This window comes from Desmodus rotundus, chromosome 1, assembly GCF_022682495.2.
Source record: "Desmodus rotundus isolate HL8 chromosome 1, HLdesRot8A.1, whole genome shotgun sequence".
In the NCBI taxonomy this organism is placed as follows: Eukaryota; Metazoa; Chordata; class Mammalia; order Chiroptera; family Phyllostomidae; genus Desmodus; species Desmodus rotundus.
In genome coordinates this window covers 186,653,344-186,677,050 of record NC_071387.1, presented here as the reverse complement: position 1 = coordinate 186,677,050, position 23,707 = coordinate 186,653,344, and the positions used below count along the sequence as shown (strand labels likewise).

Below are 23,707 nucleotides of genomic sequence, written 5' to 3'. Positions count from 1 at the left end.
GACTTTGACACTTTCCTTCAGGACTGCACTTTTTGGTTCTCATCTGTCACCTTGCTCCCTCCACCTGGCATCTCTGTGGACTTAACCATTCCTAGCACCCTTGAAGGAGGAGGTAGAAGCCTACATATAAGCACTCTTAGCTTTTTTCTCCCCAATTCAGTGATCAGGAAAGTCACACCATTTTGCTGTTGTTTTTGGTATTTAAGAATATCCTCTTCCCTCATTTTTGTGTGTTCTCACTCAGGGACAAAGAATAAAAAGACCGGGAACACTACACGGAGAGATTATGAAGAACTCATGAACTCATAAGAAGACAATTCTTCTTCATGCTTCTCGCATGGCCAGGAGTCAGCACGTAATGATCACTGTCTCTTCACCCTGGACGCTCTCCCTACCCTGACCTACCTCCACAGCTACTTTGCCAAGTGACTACTCAGGGTAAGGCTCTGTCTGTTTTCTCTGCTTTTCTGAATAGGCAAACGCTTCTGTAAAAAGTCAGAGCCCAGTGTCAAGTAGTTAACCTTCAAAACAATGACATCAATAAAGGAGTGAGTGGTGAGCAAGAGGAGATTAGTTTTAATTGAATGCTTGGTTTGGATCAACAACCCTTTATTAGTATCTGATTCTGTGTTTTAAAATTTTCATCCCACATACTGATGGCTTCAAAACTTTTTCCTTTTTACAAGAAACTAAATCCTGCCCTTCTCAGTCCCTAAAATGACCTCATTTTCTACTTTATTGAAGTCTTAAAACCCCTAACTTGGTATTTCTCAACTTCTTGTCTATATCAATTTCTCCCCGTATTTTCTTTTCTTTCCTTCAGTTTAGAAGTGCCTGTCTCTCATTCTAAGGCCACTTCCTTGTGCCTATTCTTCTGTCCTGTCTTCCTTCTTTCTTGTTTCTTTGAATCACTTTCTGTTTGCTGGCTCTCCTCCCTTTTCCTACAAACATACCTGTTCAGTGTTGGTGGTATAGTGGTGAGCATAGCTGCCTTCCAAATACACCTATTTAAAAATGTCCCCTAGCCATCTGTCTTCTTAAGAGATCTCTTCTTGTTCACTGATAAATTCCCCAATATTATTCTATACTTGTTGCCTTCATTTCTTAACAGTTCATTCAATTCTGACCCTAGGAATTGGTTTCAACAGCACCACCCCCCTCTGAGACCTCACTAGTGATGGATGTCTTCTGGAAGCTGTATTCAGTAGTTTCTATCGTATGTGTCCTTAGCCTTGGACCCTAATGACTACTTCTCATTAAACTCCTTCCTTTTCCTGAGTTTCCCCTTTTCTGAGTGTTTCTTGCCATCTCTGTGGGGAGATTTGCCTCCTTTTCTCAGTCATTTTCTATAATTGTATAGCAGTCACATGACTTCTCTGGGCTCAATAATTACCTCTGTGCAGATGATGCTGAGCTTCAGTTCTGACTTCTGAGGCCCATTTTCTAATTCCCTGATTCTCATGTCTACCTCATATGTCAACAGTGCCTACAGCCCCACATGCTTGATCAGCCCATGTCCCTGGAAAGGCACCCCTTCTAAATTCTGATTTCTTTATTGACCGGACTTCCTTCTAGTTCTCAAGACCCCTTTTCTATTTATGTTCATTCAGTTCCTATTGATCTACCTCTACCATGACTCTTGAGACAATTTTCATACTTTTATTCCCACTACAACAGTTCAGACCTCACTTTCCTATAACTTAGATTATTCAATAGCTGCTTCTCAAGTCTCTCTCCTTCGGTGCCTTCAACCTTCAATCTTGCTTACATAACACTAGATAAATCCCCCTAAAGCAAAACTATTTGTGCTGTAACGACATTAAAAGTGAAGTTTCAATAAGGTGCTAGACCACAAGCAGATTTGCAAAGGAAATATCAGAGAATCAGCCTCAGAACTCTGAGATTCTCCATCCATAAGAGAGCTTTTGATAAGTGGAGAGACTGAAGTCGGGATGGAATTTTTGAGGATGATCTTATTGGAGAGAGTTGTGCTGTGAGATCCACTTCCCTGCAATGGGTAGGGTACGGAGATCTTCAGGACTAAAGTGATGTTTCAATGCGGGCTACTCGGAGCTCTCATTCTGTGTCCTCTGCAGTTAGAGAACACAGCAGGACAGGGCCTGACTCCTGTCCCAGGAATCTAGGAGCAGCTTGTCACAGCAGAAGAGGGGGCTGCATCTGGATGTCACTGTCCCCCTGAGCAGAGTGTCAGTCTAGCATGGTTTGAACGGGGAGTCTGTCCAAATGAGCAGGCATTGAGGGGATGGGGATTTCAAGCAGAATGGAGTGAGCTATGTTGTCAGGATTAGAGGCTGACTAGAGAGGGCAGGGGCTAGCAGAAGGTGATCTCCAGCTTCCTCGAAGATGCTGTAGGCAGAGGGACCGAGGGGAGACTCTGAAGAAACTCTCTGAGAAGTCAACTTTAAGTAGCTGTTTAGTCCAGAATTTCTGAGCCATTTCACAACAGCACAGGACAAGGGTGGATTCTTCCAGCCACCACGCCTTTTCTTCCCACCCCACTTCCTTCAACCCTGACAGGGTCAGGAATGTCAGCTAACATTTCTCGCAGAGGTCCATGGGAGGGAGAGAAAGGTCAGCTGCATGCTGGCCGCGGGCTCCAGGCTGCCCATCTGCAGCTGGAGGGGAGAGGGCAGGGCATTGCATGTGGATGAAGACTGGAGGGTTTATCAGTGCATTACACCAGCACTTTGAATCACTAAATTAAGACTGCATCTTGGCAAAGCAGCCATTTCTATTTCCTACGAGTGGCCAGACGCGTTATGACACCCAGCAGAGTTTTCCTTCTAGAGCAGGGCAGTCCTGCTCAGCAGATTGAAAGAGGCAGTGAGGGACCCTCTAAGGAATAAAAGATGTTGCTTCTGTGATGATCACCATGAGTCCGGTGGCCTGTGTTTCCCAGCATGTACGGAAAGGGAGCAGTCCTTGCACAGCGGCCTCCAGCGGCTCTCCCTCGTTGGCTTTGGGTTTCACTTGGTGCCTGCCTTTGCTGCTCTGTAGCGACTGGAAGAATGATGATTTTGAATGCCGCTTTTCTACTCAGCAACCATGAATTTTTGGGTAGATTATATAATCTTCTGAGCCCTTTTTTCCTTATTAGTAAAATTGACTATAATGTGTATGCTATAGGTTTATTGTGAGACTTAAATGAGTACATGTATTGAAAACACCTGCACAATGTATTAGTTGTCTATTGCTATGTAACAAATTAACTAGAAATGTACTAGCTTAAAACAATACACTTTTACTGTACAGTTTTTCACAGTCTCTATGAGCCAGAAATCCAGCTGCAACTTGGCTGAGTGCCTCTGGCTCAGGGTCCCTCACAAGGCTGATCAAAGTGACAGCCCGCTCAAGGCTGGGCTGGGCGAAGCTCCCTCCTGTGGCTCAGGTCCTTGCTGGGAGTTGGCTGGAGCCGTCAGTCCTTTGTCGTGGTGCCCTTCTCTAGAGCAGGCCACAATGTGTCAGCCCGCTTCTCTCGGAGAGCTCAAAGGAGAGAGTGAGATGGAAGCTGCGCTACTCTTGTAACCTGAACTCGGAAGACACATGTCATCACCTTTGTGGTATTTTATTCATCAGGAGTGTGTCACTGTGTCCCACCAACATGCAACAGAAGAGGATTGTGCAGGGCACACGTATCGGGAGGTGGGGCTATTGCAGGCCATTCAAGAGGCTGCCAATAACACACAGAGTCTGGAATAAGTGCTGTTTCTTACTTCACATGCCTACCTTCCCCTCACTTCCTGTGGGGAACACTCAGCCTCTCATACTTTTTTCTTTCCTCCCTCTATTTGAAGTTACTCTCTATTTTCTCCGAGTTCATGTAGCATGCTGTTGTCCTGCATATCTTTTTCTCATCACTTTCTTTTTTAATTTTTTTATGTATTCATCACACTCTGCTCTGTAGGAGGTTACAGAGATGGGTGGGGTATTTTCCGGTACCCTAAGAAGGGCTGCTGTGTTGCTCAACTCCAAGGTTACAGGCCGCATTGTGTACAGTGAGCATTTCGTTGGACGACAGAGGTCGCCCTTTCCCAAAGAGATCATTGTTTAGCCAGCATGGTAGGTTTGAAAATTAATAGTCATAATAGCACACTGCAAAAAAGAGAAAACTGACCTATTATATGCTGAAGGTGAGAAAGCCTTCATGGAAGAAAGGATGTGTGAACTGGAGTGGTAAAGGGAGAAGGGACTTTCCAGCTAGACATGAAAGCAAAGAACATTCTAGACCTCGTAGAGTGACCAGTCCCTGCTGTCTCCATTCCCTCTCCCACTTTCCCTGTTTATGATGCTGGTTGACAAACTACAGCCCGAGGGCCAAATCTGACTTCATGTACCTGATACCTGTATGTAAATAAAGTTTTATGGGAACATAGGCACACCTAATAATTTATGTATTTTTCTATAGCTGCTTTTATGCTGCAACAATAGAGTTGAGTAAATGTGACAGATTTTTTAAGGCCCATAAAGTCTGAAATCTTTGCTCTCTTGCCCTTTAGAGAAATTTACTGACTCCTGCTCTCCTATAGATGCAGGATACAGAAGTAGATGCCCAGGTACTTCCTAAATTAATGGCTGAGTAGTCACCAGGAGGCTGTAACCGCTCTGTACATGGCTGAGTAACAAATGAATCAGCATGCAGCCAGTCACTCGGATCATTCCTTATCAGTGATTCTTGACAAATGCCTTACCTGACATACACGGCTGTCCACAGCAAGAAGAGAGCTTGTTGAAGCAAGAAATAAACTGTGTTATTCCCAAGATCCAAGAAATAATGATGTAGTTTTTCTAGTTTAAAATATACTATTTAAATGTGTTTTTAATAAATCTTATTTCTTTCAAAAAAATAGGCCAAGCAAATCAAAGAAGGCACATGGCAGACATAACAACAGAACTCTAGTAAAGAAAGGTTAAGTCTAATAATATCACTTAAAAAATACCCAGGAGAATTTCACAGAGTTTGCTCTCACTAAGGCTGAAGGATATCTTTTATATAATGTATAATTATTTAATAGCCTCAAATCATCAACCACAAACTCAGCATCAAGTGACTTCCACGTATGTGCAATGTGCGTGATTATTATTCATAAACACGAATTAGTACCACAGGCACATCAACTTTAATGAAACATGAGAAATCTCAGCTATGAACATAAACTAGGTAATAAAGATCTGTTGAAGCATTTCTTTTTAAAACCTTGGATAACTAGTAAATAAGAAATCATGTCATAAATATTTGTGTCATATCAAAACAGTTTATTAAAATTTCAGTTTTTCATACAGTCCCTTAAAATGAAATATAAGTATGAAAAATGAACTGAAATATTTCAGGGAAGCCAAATCCAAATTTTTATATCCTCTATTGATCTGAATTATTCTTCTGTGCATTCCATGTTAATCAGTTGTGTTTGATGACCAGAAACTATTGACCTAATGGTCTGACTGGTTGAGCTAACGGTCCAACTGGCTGAAAATGTAGAGCCATAAATGCTGGGGAGGAATAATTGTTCAATGATGTTTCTGACTGATTTTTGGCCACGGAGTCATGTTCACTTTCTTGAGTTCTACACAGCATCCCTGGTACGCTAGTGCCTCAGAAACTAGCCCTTGGAAACTTCGCCTTTACCTCAGTCATGGATGTCAGAGATGATGAAACTTGGTTCCACTGCGGAGGTGAGGGCTGGTATTTGATGGTACTGAGGGCAGGGATGTGTGAATACAACTGTTGAGTTGGAACCAATTGAGAAAAATTTGGATAAAATGGAGAGTAGAAAATATTTTTTATCAATTTAAATGCTGATATTTAAAAAAATAAACTTTCCATTTTAGTAGACTTTTGTTTTCACAGAAAAATTTGAAGAAAGGGTGAAGAGTTCCTACATACCCATACCCAGTTTCTCCTATTTATTAACATCCTACTCGAGAATGGTGTGTTTGATACAATTAATGAACCACTGTTGACATATGATAATTAACAAAGTCCTTATTCCATTTATGTTTTCTTAGTTTTTACCCTAATGTCTACTTTCCATTCCAGGATCCATCCAAGATACATTGCACTCGGTTGTCGTGACTTCAGGTTCTCTGGGCTGTGACAATGTCTCAGACGTCACTTGATCTCTTCGACCTTGACAGTATTGAGAAGTGCTGGCTAGACACTTTGTAGATGTTTCATTTTGGGGATTTGTCTGATAGTTTATTTATGATTTTTAGACTGGAGTTATATAAATATTTTTTTGGAGAAGAGGTGAACTACTTAAATCTTCTTCTTAGTGTAACAATCTGCATTGATATTAAACTAAATATGAGTTTACACTAATGTCTCTGGCTCCAGTTCATTACCATCTGGGTCATTCTAGCCTCTTGGCTATTTGAACCCTTGTTTATCTGCAACCTGCCACTCCAACAGTGAGAGATGTGGCTCCCACGGCGTGCCATTCATTTGTGTAGTTTTTCTCTTCCAGTGTACTCGTATGGCAGTATTATAATTGCGATGTATCCTGCCCATGGAAACACATTTTATCAGCTAGAATAGTGTTTGTGTGCAGTTTCCTTTGTCTGTAGTTTTACCGACCCCACTCTTTCCCATGTGACTTAGGTCAGCACCTTTTGCACCTGCTCTTGTCAGTAAGGTTGTGTTATGCATTTGTAATACAGTTAGATTGTTTTGTCACATTCTGCATTCCTTCCTGGGATACCCATGCTCCTAAATGATGTTTTAAAAATTTGCATAAAATTAAGGTTCACTCTCTGTTGCTAAGGTCTATGGGTTTGGACAAATGCATTATTTATATGATTTAGGCAAAAAGTGTTTATTCAAGAAAATGTAAAAATATTTTAATTTATAGATCACATTACAATAAATTATTATGGAGTCAAAAATTGCACAATTACACATTCATAAAAATTCTCCACATCATTATAGGATTATACAGAATTTTTTTTTCCACCTTAAAAATCTTCTGTGCTCCTTCTAGTCAACCCTGCCACCATCCCCTCAAATCTCTGGAAACCACTGATCTTTTTCCATCTCTATAATTTTGCCTTTTGCAAATAATGTCATGTAATTGGAACCATATAGTAATACACTGACTTTTCAGACTGAATTAGTTCACTTAGTCATATGCATTTGAGATTCATCTGTGTCTTTTCATGGCTTCATAGATCATTTCTTTTTATTGCTGAATAATATTCCATTATACTGAATTATGGTCCATTACATAGGTGTACCAGAATTTGTTTAACCATTCACCTATTAAAAGACATCCTATTTTATTTCAGTTTTTGGTAATTATGAATATAGCTGCTATAAACATTTATGTTCAGGTTTTCATGTGGACATAGGTTTTTAAGTCATTTAAGTCATTTCAAGTATATACTTAGGAGTGTAATTTCTGCATTGTATGGTAAGATTATGATTAGCTTAGTAAAAGACATATAACCTTCAATCCCTGGGGAATAAAACAGAAAAAAACAAAGAGACAAAAATTCTTCTCCATTTATGGTCTCCTACAATGGTAGCTGTGGATAAATATCACAATCCAATGAGTGTCTTTCACAGGTGATCTGGCTGTACAGAAGCTCAAGTGCCTTCTCTAATAATGGTAAATGTTTTCAGAGTGATATAAGAAGGTCCTACTGTTGGTAAGCAGATAATAATCAAAGAACTTGTAGTGACAGATTTACAGGGGCGAGTTCGAACCCACACTGTGTGGTTCAGTCCTAATTGTCTGCTGTCTGTTTGTGTTGTGTAGCTTACACAGCAGTAGCTTACTGAGGCAGACCCTGGGTGTTTTTTGTGCTACTCTACTGAAACAAAGGGAAGAGTTAAGGAGGCAGCACATACAGTTCAGTATCCCAGTCAATGAAGGTGCTTTGTTGCTAAGAGGCTGAACTCGGAGCACTGCCCACACAGCAGCACACATATCACACACCATCAGACAGACAGAGGTCCGGCTACGTTGGTGAGTAGAGCAAATGAGACCCAGACTCTTCATATACTGTTTTCTGTGGACGGGGGACATTAGGCAACGTAAGTAGCTGATAACCAGATATCAAGGATCTACAGATAAAATAAAAAACAAGAACTCCAGGTATTGCCATGCTGCGGCAATGAGTAATTCCGAGCAGATAAATCAGCAGAACGCACACCTACCCCCACTGTGCCACTTGCTATTTGTGGACTCCATGGAAAGTGTGGCCCCGCAGAAATGCGTCCAGCAGCATCCTCATTGTTAAACCTATAGTGAAATGCATTGTTTCCAATGACATGTCACGACAGTCATCTGTAAAGCTAGCTTCCATATTTTTGGCAGGTCCTCTCCTTAGTGAACTCCTGGGACACTAGCCCTTCCTTACTCAAAACCATGTGGATGTATCCTCCTGTTATTTGACAATCAGCTCACTGAGCTTTGTGTCCTACTGTGTGAGTTAGGACCATACTCTACCTATGTCAATGAAAATTCCCCATCTGAGGTGTGCAAAGAGGAGAAGCTTTGTTCTTGGGAACTGTCTGCAATCCGGGGAAACTGGAAGTGCACTCCAGTGTGACTGGTCTGAGCCAGTCTCACCTGAGCGTCCTTCCAAACTTTAGTGGGATATTGGGGAAATAATGAACACAGGAGCTGTACAGTTCTGCTCACTCTTTTCTGCCTGGTTAGAACCTGGCAGCATGTAGTTTGGAAGATGATGGCAGCCATTCGTGGTCACAAATGACTATCAATCTGGAGATGAAATTTTAAAAAATTAAAGGAAAAGGAGCTGGCAGAACAGAAGTGGAGTGTGATCAGTCAGACTTTCTATCAGTGCTGGGGTCTCTGCGTCCAGCCAGTCCTATCCTGGAACCAATAAGTTATTTTTATGTTATTTTTACTCACTCTGGTTTGACTATTGGTTTCCTCTTTCTTGCAACCAAAGTAATCTTAGGAAAGCACAGAAGACATAGCAGGCTTAGATGTTTAAATTTAAAGATATGCGGGTGGAGTTATGCTGTGAGGAAATGGAAAAATGGATTTAATGATCAGAAAGTTGCATAAGTAGATGTTTATTTGGGATTTATCAGCTTGTAGATGGCACAAAGCCAGGCGTGTTGATGATATTAACCGGAAGGTACACTGAACGAGACTGGCAAAGGTTTAAGGCACGAAGATGAAGAATACCTGTTTAATAGGCAGGCACAGTAAGCGAAAACCTCTAAAGGCAGTGAGAAATCATTGCCAGAGAATAAACGTGAGTTTGGAAGTTCTGAAAAAGTGTAGAGACTAAAACACGCGGCTTCAGTGGAATTTATCAAACTATGAAGTGGAGCTGCGTGTCTTTGGACATTGATAATACAAAGGATTTCCTTCCGTATTTCCCACCTTTTTCTAATTTTATACGAGCATTGCTACCGAAATAAAAAAAATGTGTTTTCTTTAAAAACAAATTAAGTTTAAACATAGACTTTGCATGGATTTTTCTTCCCTAGGGAAGAATAACTGATCAAGAGTTTCCAAAGTCCCTGGGAGAAGAGCGTGGATATCAAACTGGGAAACAGGACCCGTTCTGACAAAATGTGCCTCTGGAGTCCAGAGAGGTAAGGAGTTGAAAGGAAAGTTTCTCCTTAAGAAGTTTAGTGTTCAAATAGACTAAGACTCAGCCTACTGCTTTGGTGCTGTGGCTGTATTTTCTGTTTTTCAAACAGCAGACAAAAAAATCAATGTGGTAGGCTCACTGAGTGTGGTTTTAGGCCGTTTAAATAATTACTATTTGGTAAAAAATACTTTATTCTTTGGAGAATGCCTAAGCTCTTCTGTAGAGTATCAGTTTGAAAACCACCGATCCTGTGTTTCAAAGGACTTTTCAGTTTTTCTAATTCCATTGCACTTTATTCTGTATACAGTACTCCTGTGCAAGGCAAAGAGAATTCTATGAAAATAAACTGCAATAGGGAATAAAGAGGCAATGATATGCACAGATCAAAGAGAGCTTTGTCTTGGAGAATACCTTAGAATAAATTGTTTCCTTAAAAGAATGTAACTTGATTGAAATGCATCAGAGGAGATCAGCTGCTCCATCTCTCTGCCTCTAGACAAGTGTGTTTGCTGTCATTGTAACAACACTAGACAAGATGACTAAGCTCCTTTCTTTAAAGAGATGGACAGTAATCAGTATGTCGAGGCCTCCTGGGAAACCCTCGAGCGGCTCTGTGATGAGGTTCCGGTAGTGTTGCTGTGACAAAGTACCTGGGACAGAACTCAGGATGAAGTTTCCATGGTCTTTCCCACAGTAGAAGCTTCCTGATGAACTGTGAAGGGTCTTCCCCACAGCTGGGGTTTGATACGTTCAGGCGGAATTAAAGTAATCAACTGATCTCCTGATGGACTTTCATTTACAAGTATCTGGGCCTTGATATAGCCAATGTAGGCTCTGTCATAGTAGGCTCCAAATGAAATACCAAAATGACAGCAGTCCAGCTGGGCAGTAGCCGCACCCCACCCAGGGCAGGAACAGAAAGAAAAGCCCATTTTTACCTTAGTGAAAGCATGATGTTTGCTGTTTCATGTGGAAAGGAGGACCAGAGGGGATAGCCCAGATGTCCTTTAATCCTGCAGAGCTCACGCATGTCACCCCAGTTTTCTCTGTGGAGGGTTGGGGTCCTCAGGATGTCGCCCTCACTAAGGTGTACAAATTTAAATAGCCCACAGTCATTTTCACAGCCCAAAGAGTTCTGAAGCAGGATGACAGCCCCATCCTGGGCTTGAAGTCTGGAGAGCAGCTCCATTTTGCCCTACGAGATGATGCTCACGTCCCATCAACAGGGCCAGGTTCCTAGGAAGGGAGGGCAGGGAGACATGTGCTAAATGTCCTGCCAAATAGGCTGCCCCATCCTCTGACTCACCCAAACCTGAATAAATCAGACAGCTAACCTGGAAAAGAAAAGTGAAATAACAACAAACCCCTTTTGTAAGCCAACAATTCAACCCCTTCATTTTAATCAACTAACTCATTTTGACAATAATGCATTTGTTTAGAAGTAAGCCTGGGATGCTCAGACTTTGAAACATATTTCTAAGTTTAGTTTTTTAAATTTTAATATTTTTGGTCCTAGTCTTGCCTCCAACACTCATCTCCATTAAAAATAATGTTTGGAAGCTGACCCATTTTTTTTATAACAGAAGACTGATTATTTCAATATCTAAGTCAGTAGAACCCAGGACACAAGTCATATGTAGGACATATAATCAATAACTTTTATTAATGACATTTAGAAATGTATTTACTCTAAACCCATAATAACAAATGAAGTGCTCCATTTTTTTATGGTTCTATTAAGGGGATTTAGATTCCAAGTAACAGGAAACAACCAACATTGGCTTAAAGCTAATAAACCATATCCAATAACAAGTTTAGAGGTAGAACGTTTCAGGGCTGGTGAGCTCAGTAGTGCCACAGCTTCATGGTCCAGGTTCTTTCTAACTTTCCAACCTGTCACATCCACTTTTTCTTTAGGCTGTCTTCCCTTATGATAAGCACCTAAGTTCTAGGTTCTAGGCATTAAGCAGAATCAAGAAAGTTAAGAAGCAGGAAAGGGAGGAAATCTGCTAGTCTGTCTCAGTTACTGTTATTATTATTAATCATTATTATTATTATTTCTTACACAGGAACAACCTTTCCCAAGTCCTCAGCTGGTTTCCCTCTCCCCTTGGCTAAGAATGGTACCTTTGGCCCCATCTAACCAAATCACTTGCTGGGGAAACAAGCGGCTGACTCGGCTTTCACATTGGAGTCCCTGAGGCGGTAGCATTGGTATCACCTAGGAACTTGTGAGCGGTGTACATTTTGGGCCCCATCCCAGACCTACTGGGTCAGAACTTCTGCAGGTGGGCCCAGAACACTGGCCTTACTTTCCAGGTGAAGCTGATGAGAAAAGAAGATGGACAACCGCTGGTGGAGACTGCATTTCGCCTCCAGGGCTGCCAAGCGCAGCTTTCCCAGGAGCTCACAGTCACAAAAAAAAGCACGAGATCAGGATTTGATTCACACAAAAGGAGGGGCAGGGACTGATGGGTAAGCAACCTGTGTCAGAGACCTCAATATTTAATTTTCTGTTTTATGTGCAACACAGTAGTACCTACTTACAAGAAGGCTCTTACAGATGTTCCTGCTTTATTATTCCTTCTCAATTGGGTGGTTAGAGGCAATTTGAGGATTGAACCATTATTAAATTGTGGTCAAATGCCTGTCAAAATGGTACTTCACATGTTTGGGAGCTCCATTCGACTTTTTTTAAATTGTCAGATATGGTCAAACTTTTTTACAATAGTTTTGCTTAAAATAAGTCTTCTAATGAAAGCACTCGTTTTGTAAAGGAAACAATTAGCTAAAGGTTAAACACTTGGATGACTTTTACTTTTGCTGTATTGATGGTTAACTAAAGAGAATTGAAACAGTTTCACTGGAGTTTAGTTTTAAGATAGCTTAATGAAGAATAATTTCTGTGATTAGAATTAGCTATCTGGAATATGGGCAGTTGCAGTTCTCCTGGAGGAGATGTGGTTCTTTTGTTTCATGTTAAAACTATTCGGTCTATTTTGAAGTTTTTACTGGGATGCTTTCTGCTGGCAAGTGGAGTAATGGCAACAGATTTATCACAGCCAGTGACTGGAGCTCTCACTGAGCTGAAGTGTTGCTCACTACATGGCTTATTTGACTATTTCAATGAATTAGAAGAAATCATTTGGAACCCTGTAATGTTGCCACAGCAACATTCATCATTGTAAAAAATGCCCTGGGAACAAAAAGAGTGAGACACTAACACATTTCCACGTCCCCAGGTGTGTTCCTCTGACGCAGGCTGCATTAAATTTGCCATATGTGGGAAATTTGAAAGCAGAGTGGAAGAGGAAAGTGAGCCTCATCTGTTGATTACATGTCCCTCCCTTCTCCTCCAGGACCTTTCCCTTCTATTACTTCCTATATTCATTGTTCATTGCTGCATAACAAATAATACCATAAACTGTGAGGCTGCAAACAATAAGCATTTATTATCTCAGTTTCCAGGACTCAGGAGGCCAGAAACAGATGAACTGGGTCCTCAGAGCAGGCTCTCCCAGGCTGAAATCAAGGTGGCAGTGGGGGTTCAGTCTGATGCTCAGGGTCCTTCTCCAAGCTCCTGCGTTGTTGGCAGAATTCAAGTCCTTGCAGTTGTAGGACTGAGGCTTTCCCCCTTCTTGTGGGCTGTGAGCTGAGGTTCATTCTCAGCTCCTAGTGCCTCCCCACCATTCCCTGCCACATGAGCTCCCCACAGGCCCTCTCTCCTTCAAAGCCAGTAGGAAAATCTCTGTCTTATGCTTCAAGTATCTGACTCTAGCAAGGGCCCAGCTCCTTAAGGGCTCCTCTTACAGGTCAAGCCTCCCAGGATAACTTCCCTTTCGATGACCTCAAAGTCATCAAATTAGGTACCTTAATTACATCTTCAAGAATCCCTTCACCTTTACTCTATAAGATAGCCTAATTATGGAAGTGACATCCTATACTATTGATGGGTCCTGCCCACACTCAAGGAGAGGGAAATATGTAGGGTGTGTCCAGCTGGCTTGGGGATCTTGCCTGCCTTCTCAGAATTTTGCCCACCACTCTTCCTCTTCCCTCCCATCCCATCCTTTTCAGTTTTTGTCTGGGATATATGTGCACATGAGTGTTTAGGTATAAGCATATGCCTGTACCTCTGTAATAACTGTGATAATAGAACTCACAAAAAAAGCAATCACAGAATTGCCAAACGCGTCAAGAAGAAATGATTCATGATTTTTCTCTGGCAATTTACAGCTTATGAAAAAGTTGCTGTAATTGTAGCTCTAAAGGATGCAAGTTCATTCAGACAGGTCCTTTAAAAAATAATCTTTATAACAGTACATCATAAAGGACGGCTTTGCCTTGGGTCTGACAGTCTATATGGACACAATCTAGGGAAGAGGTACTAAGTTCTAGATTTTAGGCAGAGCATGCAACAGAAGCAAACTGTAATTCATTGCTCCCAGATGAAATGCATCCTTGGTTTCATGTAGAGGAGAGATCTCAGGACTTTTCCAGCGCTGGCTCTAGCTCTCATGGGGGATTCAGCTGGCCTACAAAATAATGGAGTCATAGATGCTGTGAAAGCCCCTTGAACACCAATGAAAGCAATGGCCTCTTTTCAATGTCGTATGTCCTAAACCAAGGTCAAAATCCCTTTTCAGAAGAGTGCTGTTCATTCACCACCTATGAGTAGAATTGTCAAGTTAACCACTTGACAATTCACCTCTTTTTGTTGGCAAAGTGATCACTGAGATAAAGATAGCAGACAGACCTTGACTTTTCAAAAGCTATATATGGGAGCTGCTGCCAACTTGTCCATTAAAAATATTAAAAATTTCAGCTTGTTAATCTAAAAGAGGAAAATTTTTATGATAGGCAGTGCATGTGCTTATCTGAGTTAATAACTCATCAACAATCATGTCCTGTAGCTGGTGAAACCAAAAAGTAAATGTAGCAGAAAATATCTTAGGTTATTATCCCTAAAGCTCCTTTTGGGGCCTTGTGATTGGTTTTGGTTATTAAATAACTTGATACTGACAATGTGCTAGAACACTGTAAAGCAACTGTAAGTATTTATAGGAGACCGTTCTGCATGGTGTGGGCCCAGCTTCCACTCAGAAAGGCCAGTGGGGAGCAAGGTCCAGCACACAGGACCCACGCCCACTGATAGGTTCTCCCGTATCTATGAGGCCCTGAAAGGTCTTATCCTTTATCTTTATTTGTAAGATTGGTTTATTTAACTTAATTGATTCTGTCCAAAAAGTGATTGATTGTATGTAGTACCGAAGCCTCCTTCCCCTCGCACTGTATTTTGAGTCTTTGAGATTACGTGGGGGAGTAGGAGCAGCTGAGCAATGCGTGTTTGGGTGGGAATAATATGATAGCCAGAAGCTTTAAGCATGATTTTAATTTCCCCTTGATAGTCTGAGTCAATGACCCCTGGCTGAACAAAAATGCCTTTGGTAGTAATACTGGATCTCCCTAAGATTAAACTGACCGTTCTTGGGAGTAAAAGTCCCCAGACACCAGTGGGAGCTATAATTACTTGATCCTGTTCCTTTAAGATGAGCTCGTTGGTGGTGACCGAGTGCAATCCTGAGCTTCCGCGGGTGGCTGCACGAAGGTCGGAAATTGTGCATTTCCTCGAATTCCCTGATACTGATTGCTGTTCTGAAAGCTCTGATTGGGGTTGGGGGCGCTGGAGCGGGCGCCCCCTCAGAAGTTTCCCTGAATGGGTTGGCCATTTTTGTCAAATTTAGAGCGGCATTCCTTTGCCCAATGCGTGCCCTTGCCACAGCTCAGACAATCCCTGGGGGGAAGCTTGTCATTACCTTTTCCCCCTTTCGATGTGGACCAACAGTCCTTGCACAGGTGACCAGGCTTTCCACAATTGTAACATCTGGGATCTCCCTTAATTGCAGCAGCCAAGAGGGAAGCCTTATGCTGCTGTGCCGATATCTTGGCAAGCCTTGATAAACTCACTGATGTCTTTGGTGGTCGCTCACAGGGGCCCTATAACAGCCCTGCAATCTTCGTTAGCATTTTCATAAGCTAGCTGCCACAAAAGAGCTTTGGCTTCTCTGTCATTATCTATTTCCCTTTCAATAGCTTCTTGGAGGGATCAATAAAGTCAATATATGCCTCCGCAGCACCCTGACGGATATTGGTAAAGGAAGAAGTTTCCCTGGCCTGAGAATCAGGCACAGCCTCCATGGCTCTGAGAGCAATCTGAGCACTCTGATTAAAAGCATGAAGATCAAGCCTGGCCTGATCCGCAGTGGTGGCAAAATCCCCAGACCCAAGCAGCATGGAGAGGGTGACAGGATTACTCACTCGTGCATTCTTGGCCGCTTGGTGGCCGGCTCGCTGAGAGTACTCCGAATGCCGGACTGTGAACTGAGCTGGAGTTAGGACTGTCCTGGCCAGAGCAATCCAGTCACAAGGGGCCATTCTGTAGCTGTCACTGATGGCTTGAAATAGCCTGTTAGTATAAGGAGACCGAAGCCCATTTTCTCTAATGCTCCTTTTTAGATCCTTGTAAAGGGAAAAAGGAAGGGGTTCATGGACATTTCTTTGACCCTTGACTATAATGGGGAAGGCTGAAAGGGCATCTAAATCCCCAGCCTCTGCTGCCCGCTGAAGGCACTGTCACATGGCCCTAACAGGACATCTGTCTGAATCTTCTGGCTGTCTTGGTGGAGAGTCATCCTGTGAAGAGGAACGCTCTATGAGGCAGGTCCTCCAGTGGGGCTGTAGGCAGAACTTTCATAGCTGGTTCTTCCACTACCTCATAGGTGACTTCCTCCTCTGAACTAGACTCCTTATCCTCCTCTGTGACTAGCTCCGGTCTCCCAGCCCATACGGGCAGGAGAGCAGTCCTGACTAGCCCCCAAGTGATTAGGTTTCGAGTTCTGATAGAAACACCACTGTCCTGTAAAGATTTTAACCTATCGCCTGCTTCTTCCCAAACCTTTACATCTAAGGTTCCCTTGTCAGGAAAAGCAGGGTAGTATTCCTTTATAGTCCGTAAAAGCTGAATGAGATGCTGTTCCTTTACCTTATAACCTGCTCCCTGGAGGAGGGTAAACCTGTGGGTAACACCTGTAACACCTATGGGTAAATTTCCTGTTCTTTAGATAAATCAGAGCCCATTCTTGCTATGAAAAGGCTCCTTTTTACTTCCGATTGTTGTCTTTTCTGATTCCGCCGCCTGTGCTGAACCCTAACTAGTTAGCTATTAAGGGATATAGTGTTGAAGCAGGGTGCAGCCAAGAGGAGGGCCCCAAGAAGGGATTTGTAATGGGGTCCAGAGCTCAAGGTGTCCAGGAAATATTAGAAAAATATATGTAGGATGTCCTTACCCCCACAAGCCTGAGCCAGGGGGGATGGGACACATGGAACAGGGCCATTCAGAGCTGTTTTGGGTAGCAACAGCTTTGCAGCTAACCCCTGGCATGGTCATTTAACATATCTATAACCTTTAACTGGTTTCATAGATATGTTAAATAGCTGTGGCCCTGCTTTGAGCCAGGGAGATGGGAGTGACTTTTACCCAAGATGGGTCTGGGAAGCAACTCCCCCTGGTTACAGGGCCTGCGTGAGAGCTTGGAGATGATTAGCTCCACGCCATGGGGCCACACCTGCCCGGACTTACTAGGGCAGCCCAGTAAAGCTGGAAGAATACCGGGATGCTGGCAGGCGTAGCTGACTGTAGGAGGAGTCGGAAATGGGGCTGCAAAGGAAGATGGGCGCTGGGATTTAAACCTAGGGGTGGCAGCCATAGAGAGAGAACCACGAGGTTCTGAAGCAAGTAGATAGATAGAGGTCCACGTGGTTCTGACAAAGGGAAGGAAGAGAACCATGAGGTTCTCAGGGGAAAGGAAGAGGGCCATGTGGTTCTGAAGTAAATAGGAAGGACCATGCGATTCTGAGGGGAAAGGAAGAGGACCATGCGGTTCTGAAATGGGGAAAAGGACCACACGGTTCTGAAGGAGAGTAGAGAGGACCACGAGGTTTTGGAGTGCTTCTTTTTGCCACGCGGCTTAGGCAGCAGGAGAGACTTTGCCAAGAAGAAAAGGGTAGGAAGGACTCTTGCTGGTGGGCCATGAGAAGGTGCCGCATGGCTTTGGATTAACTGGAGATCGCAGCAGCCACACAGCTGATGGTGCCGGGAGCCTGAATCACGGACTTCTACTTCTTTTCCTGAGACACGGTACCCTGGACTGGGCACAGGGAGAGGGAAGGACTGTGCATCTGTGGGTATTCTAAAGGACTTTAGTATCTTATTGAAGACATTAAGCCATTACTCTAAGTCTGTGTAACTTTTAAATAAACAATTCCTTTCCTTTTCACCAGTCTCTGGCATTGAGAGACGTCTTTCCTGTGGCGGCGCATTTCGAACCTAGCAGGTGGGCGTGGGGGAAGGAACCTCCAGAAACAGAAAGGGGGGGATCCTTTCTGTAATAATTTATCGTGAACCACCCCCCGCCTGCTCTGTAACAGTGTGGTGGGTCGAAATGTGCTGTTGGTGAAAGTCAGGGAGAGGGGTACCAGACTTTCTGAGTAACCTAACCCTGCTTATGGGTTTCGGGTCCTCCCCCAGCATTTAGGACTGTGGAGGGGGGCTCGAAGTGCTAGGTGACCAACCTTTATATCACGCTTCCCAGACAAGCCAGAAGTTAAATTAAGCAGTGTTGGAGGTCCCTATAAGGCCCCTGCACATCTCGGGAATTGATCCCAGACACCCTCACAAGGTTCTAACTGGCCGAGAGGAGGAAGGCCTTTTGTCTTCAGAGCTTGGCGAATGTCAAAAGCTCTCATACAAAACCTGTGACTAACAGTAAATTCTCCTGGAAAGCAATCTTCAGAGTCTGCTGGAAACAGAAATACTCATTCACTATCCTCTTTTCCTTATGCAGGTGGACTGAGTGAAAAGGCAAAATCGAAAGGACTGCAAGAGGCAGCTTGAAAGAAAGAATTTGCTGAGATGCTTTTAAAATATCCCTATGAGTAGTTGCTGTTTTTAAAGCTGATTAAAGGGAAAGTCTTTGCTCTTTCTCCCAAGCCTAGACCTATTTGGGGGTTGTGCCGCGGGGATGGGCTTGTGAGTGTGTTTATAGCGTGCCTCTCGTTGTGTGGACTTTTGCTTGTGGCTGGCGGGGAACGTAGTGTTCTATCTTGGTCCATCATCCCAGTCTTTTTCCTCTGAAATCCAACACACCCTAGGACCATCCCAAAAAGCACTCGGTGTCCTCGGCCCTTACCTGGGCTGATGCGCGCACTCCAACCAAGTTGGTGTGTTGACCACAACTGCGGCTCCTGGCCCTGGTCCCTGTTCCTGGGCGCCAGATGATGCGGATCCTGGCCGGAGGGATCTGTGTGTTGTGGCTGAGACGAGACAAATGCACACGGACTACCGAGTCCTGTGGTGGAAAAGGGACAGCATGAACACTCTCTCAAGAGGAGAGTGCTTTGACCCTTGCCTTGACAGGCTTTTATTGCTTTTCTGGGCACATTACATTGAGGATGGTCCTCATTTACTCTGCACAGATTCGCCTTAGGCAGTTACAGAAAACAAAGGAGAGGGTGTTGCTAATGACATCAAAAAGGAAGGATATTTGCAAATGTAAAGGGAAAAGTGGTTAAGCGGTTACACTCATCCTTGGAAGGTTTAGCATAGATTTTAGGAAGTTACTTTAAAGATATGCAATAAACATTTGCTGCCTCAATTCAGGGTGGGGAAGTTTTAGCAAAAGCAAGCCTCATAGTGGCCTAGGTACAATGCAGGCCTGATTCCCCACAGGAGAACCTATCCCTGGGTGTGGGTCCTGTGTGCTGGACCTTGCTCCCCACTGGCCTTTCTGAGTGGGAGCTGGGCCCACGCCACGCAGAACGGTTTCCTATAGGTATTAAAATGCCATGGATGTGAAATATATCCCCCTTTTTCTTTACTTTTTGTCAGAGGACTAAGAAGGGTTAGTTAACTCCAGTACTTGTGAAGGTTACCTTATTTGGTTATAGGATCAGATGGTGTTGAGGGGTGGGGAGAAAACCCTCTACAGGACCAGAAATGCCTGAGGCCACCAAGCGTGTGGGGAGGGGAGAGGGTAAGGTTTGGAACACCTTCTCCCTCACTGGGAAACAACCCTGTGGATACTCTGATTTCAGGCTTCCTGTTGATTGCCTCCAGAACTGTGAGACAATAAATTTCTCTTATTAAAACCATCCAGTTTGTGGGCCTTTATAGCAGCTGCAGGAAACTAATACATGTGGATACTTTAATTTTTTTACTCCTCATACCTAAGTGATTCCCCACAATTATTTCATTAATCTTGTATAATGTGATTAATGTCTTAATACTTGATTAGAATACTGTTTTCTTTTGAAGATTTTTAAGTGGCTTTTAACCAATTCCCCTCGATTTAAATGGATTTCTATGTTATCCTGAGCAGTTGCTAAGTTTCTGCTCCTACCAGTTCACTTTCTGTTGCTTTTAAGATACCACCTACCATAGTTTCAGATTTTTGTGCAGAGAGATTTTCTCCTTTTCTGGGCATTTATTATGCCCAGCATCATTTTCTGCTGTTCATCAGTGTAGAACCTGAAAACAAGCAGAATTGTGCTGGAAAGTTTTCTTTCATACACAGTTATTTCAGAGATGTCTGGGGAGAAGCTATAAACATGTATTTTTTAGGTGAGTCCATAGGGGATGGTGTCTGGTAGTTTTCCAGGGGAGAAATGCCTGAGAAATTGACCTCACCCAGCACGATGCCAGGCCTGAAGATACAACATTTTTATTGCAGGGTTTTTCAAAAAAAGGAAAACCCTCAACCACACAGCATGATCTCTACAATGTGAGTTCTGCTGGTGGCACACAGAGGGACTCTGGAAAGTAAATGCCTTACGCGTTGGATAATTGTAAACCATCTGCTAAGGTGATCTTTGGAGAGCACCTAATAGTGACATTAAAGTATATGTCACAGTGTAAAAAGTTGCATATACTATACATTGTCTGATATGGGTGTGATATGCATAGTGAGGAAAAATTTCAGTATGCTAACAGTAGTGACGTTGGAGTGGGAAATTTTTTTATTTTCTAAATGATTGAATATCTACTATAGTCAAATTGGAAAAAGTACATAATTAAAAAAACTAAAATGTCCTATAAGAATCAGCACTTTGTGTAATTTTGTACTGTTTTCCCTTTTTAGCTTGGCTGAGCAGACGTGTTTGGAACTTGATCAATCAGAGCTACCACCCCACATGCTTGTGAGGAAGAGCCAGCTGTGCGCGGGCCGGCTGCCTGCTGGGCCTGATGGAAACTGAGAGAGGGCTGATGAGGCAATGCCGGGTTCTCCGGGAACCTATGGACTCACCATCGGGGCTCAAAATGGGCTCATTAAAAACAATTAATAATCTGAATTCTACGTATCATAATGGTCATGTGTTGCAAAAAACATGATTAGCATAAATTTAAAATTCAGAAGTGTTCTTCTTGGGCATACAATTCTGCAAAATAGCTTAACGATTTATATTTTAACAATTTTCTCACAAAATTAGTTATCTTGGTAGAAGCTGCTGAGTCAGGTGGATGTAGTTATAGCAATCAAGATCAAGGAGAAGAAGACAGTTGGTGGTGGTGGTGGGCAATTTTAGTGTGTGTGTGTGTGTGTGTGTGTGTTAGTATTAAGCCCTAGGCAAAAGATCTTGAAGGGAAAGTAATAATAACAGAGTTCTTAGGTGTGAGCATCCTATCATCTCTTTTTCCAACCATGTTTCCGTTTCAAACACCATAATGTGAAAATGTGAGAAGGCAGGTTTTATGTTGTTGTTGTTGTGTGTGTGAGAGATGAGTGGGTGGTAGACTGCTGTACTGAATTAACACATACCCCTATGTCCCAAAAGAAAGGTATTCGAGCAATTTAACACTATTTTTACTTTACAAAATTAATCGTACTCATTTTTGAAGGGTTACTATTAAAACCAGGTGGGAGAAGGGGTGGTGAAACGTTAACACAGGTCATATTATAAGTATTCTTTACTGAGTGTCTATACTATGCCAGGAACTTGGCTGCCTGTTTATATATGTTAACTCATTTCTTCACACAATATGTCAAGTTGGATTTTATTGGCCCTATATTACTGGTAAGAAAATTGAACTAGCCGACGGTGTTCACTTTTTAAATCTATTAGTTGGGATAACACCAGTTTCTATAACAAATAAACCCCGAGATTTAAGGGACTAAACATACTCACAGCTGATTTCTCATCGTGCGACGAGTCAGTGGAGGTGCTCCCTCCTGGTCAGTTTATCTCCTTGCTGCAATTCAGGGACCGCACTTATTTAATCTTGTGGCCCATTCATCACCTCCAGCCTTCAAATCTTGTGCATTCACCCGGCATAGAAGGGAAGACAAGATAGAGAAGATAAAAAAGCATCTTAAATACTCTTTCCCGAGAGTGATGCATAGCAGCCAGGCTCATATTCCAAGGATGGAACTTCTCCATGGAATGCCACAAGGACTCCTGGGTGCAAGGGCTGGGGTCTGGGAAGCACAGGTCCCTTTGGGTAGGCACATTGCAATGGCAGCATCGCAATATGTGAGAAGTGCACATTTGGTAGACAGGATTGTCTCTGCCTCACTTGATCATTAATATGATATTTACCATACCCTAAGTATACATTTGTGGTTTTCATTTTATTGTAGCTTTATTTTAAGAATATTACATGAAATTCTTATTAAAGGGTCAGATGTTGATATAATGATTCTACAATACACTGTGATAATAGAATGTTTTCAATTAATTGTCTTATAGTTTAATATTAATGTTGAGGTGAAGGTATAAATGAAAGATAAATGGTGAGCCAATAACTATTTTCCAGGGAGCAGTAGGCACCATGAGGGGAATGCTTGCCTAGAATAACTGGCTGTGATCTTTTTGCTAGTTAGATTATGTCTTCTAGGGCTTCTCAGAATGCTGGCAAAAAGTTGCCTCCATAGGAGAGATTTTAAGGACTACCAGAAATATACTTCAAAGTTTTTTTGAAGACAGCTAGGTAGGTATCCATGCCTCCTGCTAGGGAAGACAGGCCTTTGGGTTTACCCCATTTACAAAGTGGTTAAGTAGGGGTGATACAGTACACGTGGAAGCCATTGCTCCCATGTGACTTTGACGTTAGGTTGTCTTAAAGTTTGTGAAACTTTAAATGTTTCACAAACTTTAAATCCAATCTGAGTGTTTGGATTTGAGGTCATTTTCAGTGCTTTAGTTTTACTAAAATTTTATCTGAAACCAAAGGGCATAATAATCACAGTCAAATGAGTTGGTACTAAAAGAGATGTTAGAACCCCCTACTCTACCTATGATGTTTATAAATAAATTAACAGAAAGCCTCAAAACCTTTGGCATAACTCTAAGTAGCAACCAGACTAGAATGATAATTCAGGTCTCCTGTGCCCCAGCTCATCATACACTTACTTCATCAATTCATTTCCTTTTAAATGTACCTGATTCGACAAAAGTATATTGACGGTGCTCCAGTTGCCAGACACTGTGCTAAGGGCTAAGGATGTGGGAGAGACCAATATAGAGAGCACCCCACACCAGTTCCTAAGAAATTCACTCTAGATTCTGACAGCCGAGGCTCCCTTATTTCAAACAATGAATAGAATGATGGATCCCTCTTGCTTGGGACCTTGCCAAAAAGTTATCACATTTCTTATTGTCTTTGTGCAACTCAGCATGATTTTGTTTTTTTTCCATTCTGATACCATTTAGTATCCCTGTCTAATATATATCAGAAGTGTTAGGGAAATATGTCAGTAGATCTATTCAATCTGAATCTACCCTCATGTCATCTACCACCACCAACCTCTTTTCCAGGGACTCAAATTTCAAGGCACAATTTCGATTTCTAACTGGTGTCTCAGACTTTAAAGAAGGATGTCAATAGTTGAATTGCCTGAATCATGTGTAGAAAAGTCCATGCAGTTGGTCAGCAGCAGACTGTAGTGAAGATGGAAGACAGGGCAGTCCTCATATCCCAAAGGTACACACGCTTTCCAAGTTGCCAGTAAGTCACAGCCACATGATGTGGTGGGGGATAGTTATTGGAGAATACAAACTTTCT

General features: G+C 42.5%; 1 long non-coding RNA gene across 1 annotated transcript; it reads left to right on the top strand.

Annotated features, from left to right (window-relative positions):
- Positions 1-249: 249 nt before the first annotated feature.
- LOC123478490 (uncharacterized) lies at positions 250-22,058 on the top strand. Its single transcript, XR_006653700.2, has 4 exons — positions 250-438; positions 9,485-9,592; positions 11,661-12,066; positions 20,787-22,058. It is a non-coding gene; the product is annotated as an uncharacterized lncRNA (long non-coding RNA).
- Positions 22,059-23,707: the final 1,649 nt, after the last annotated feature.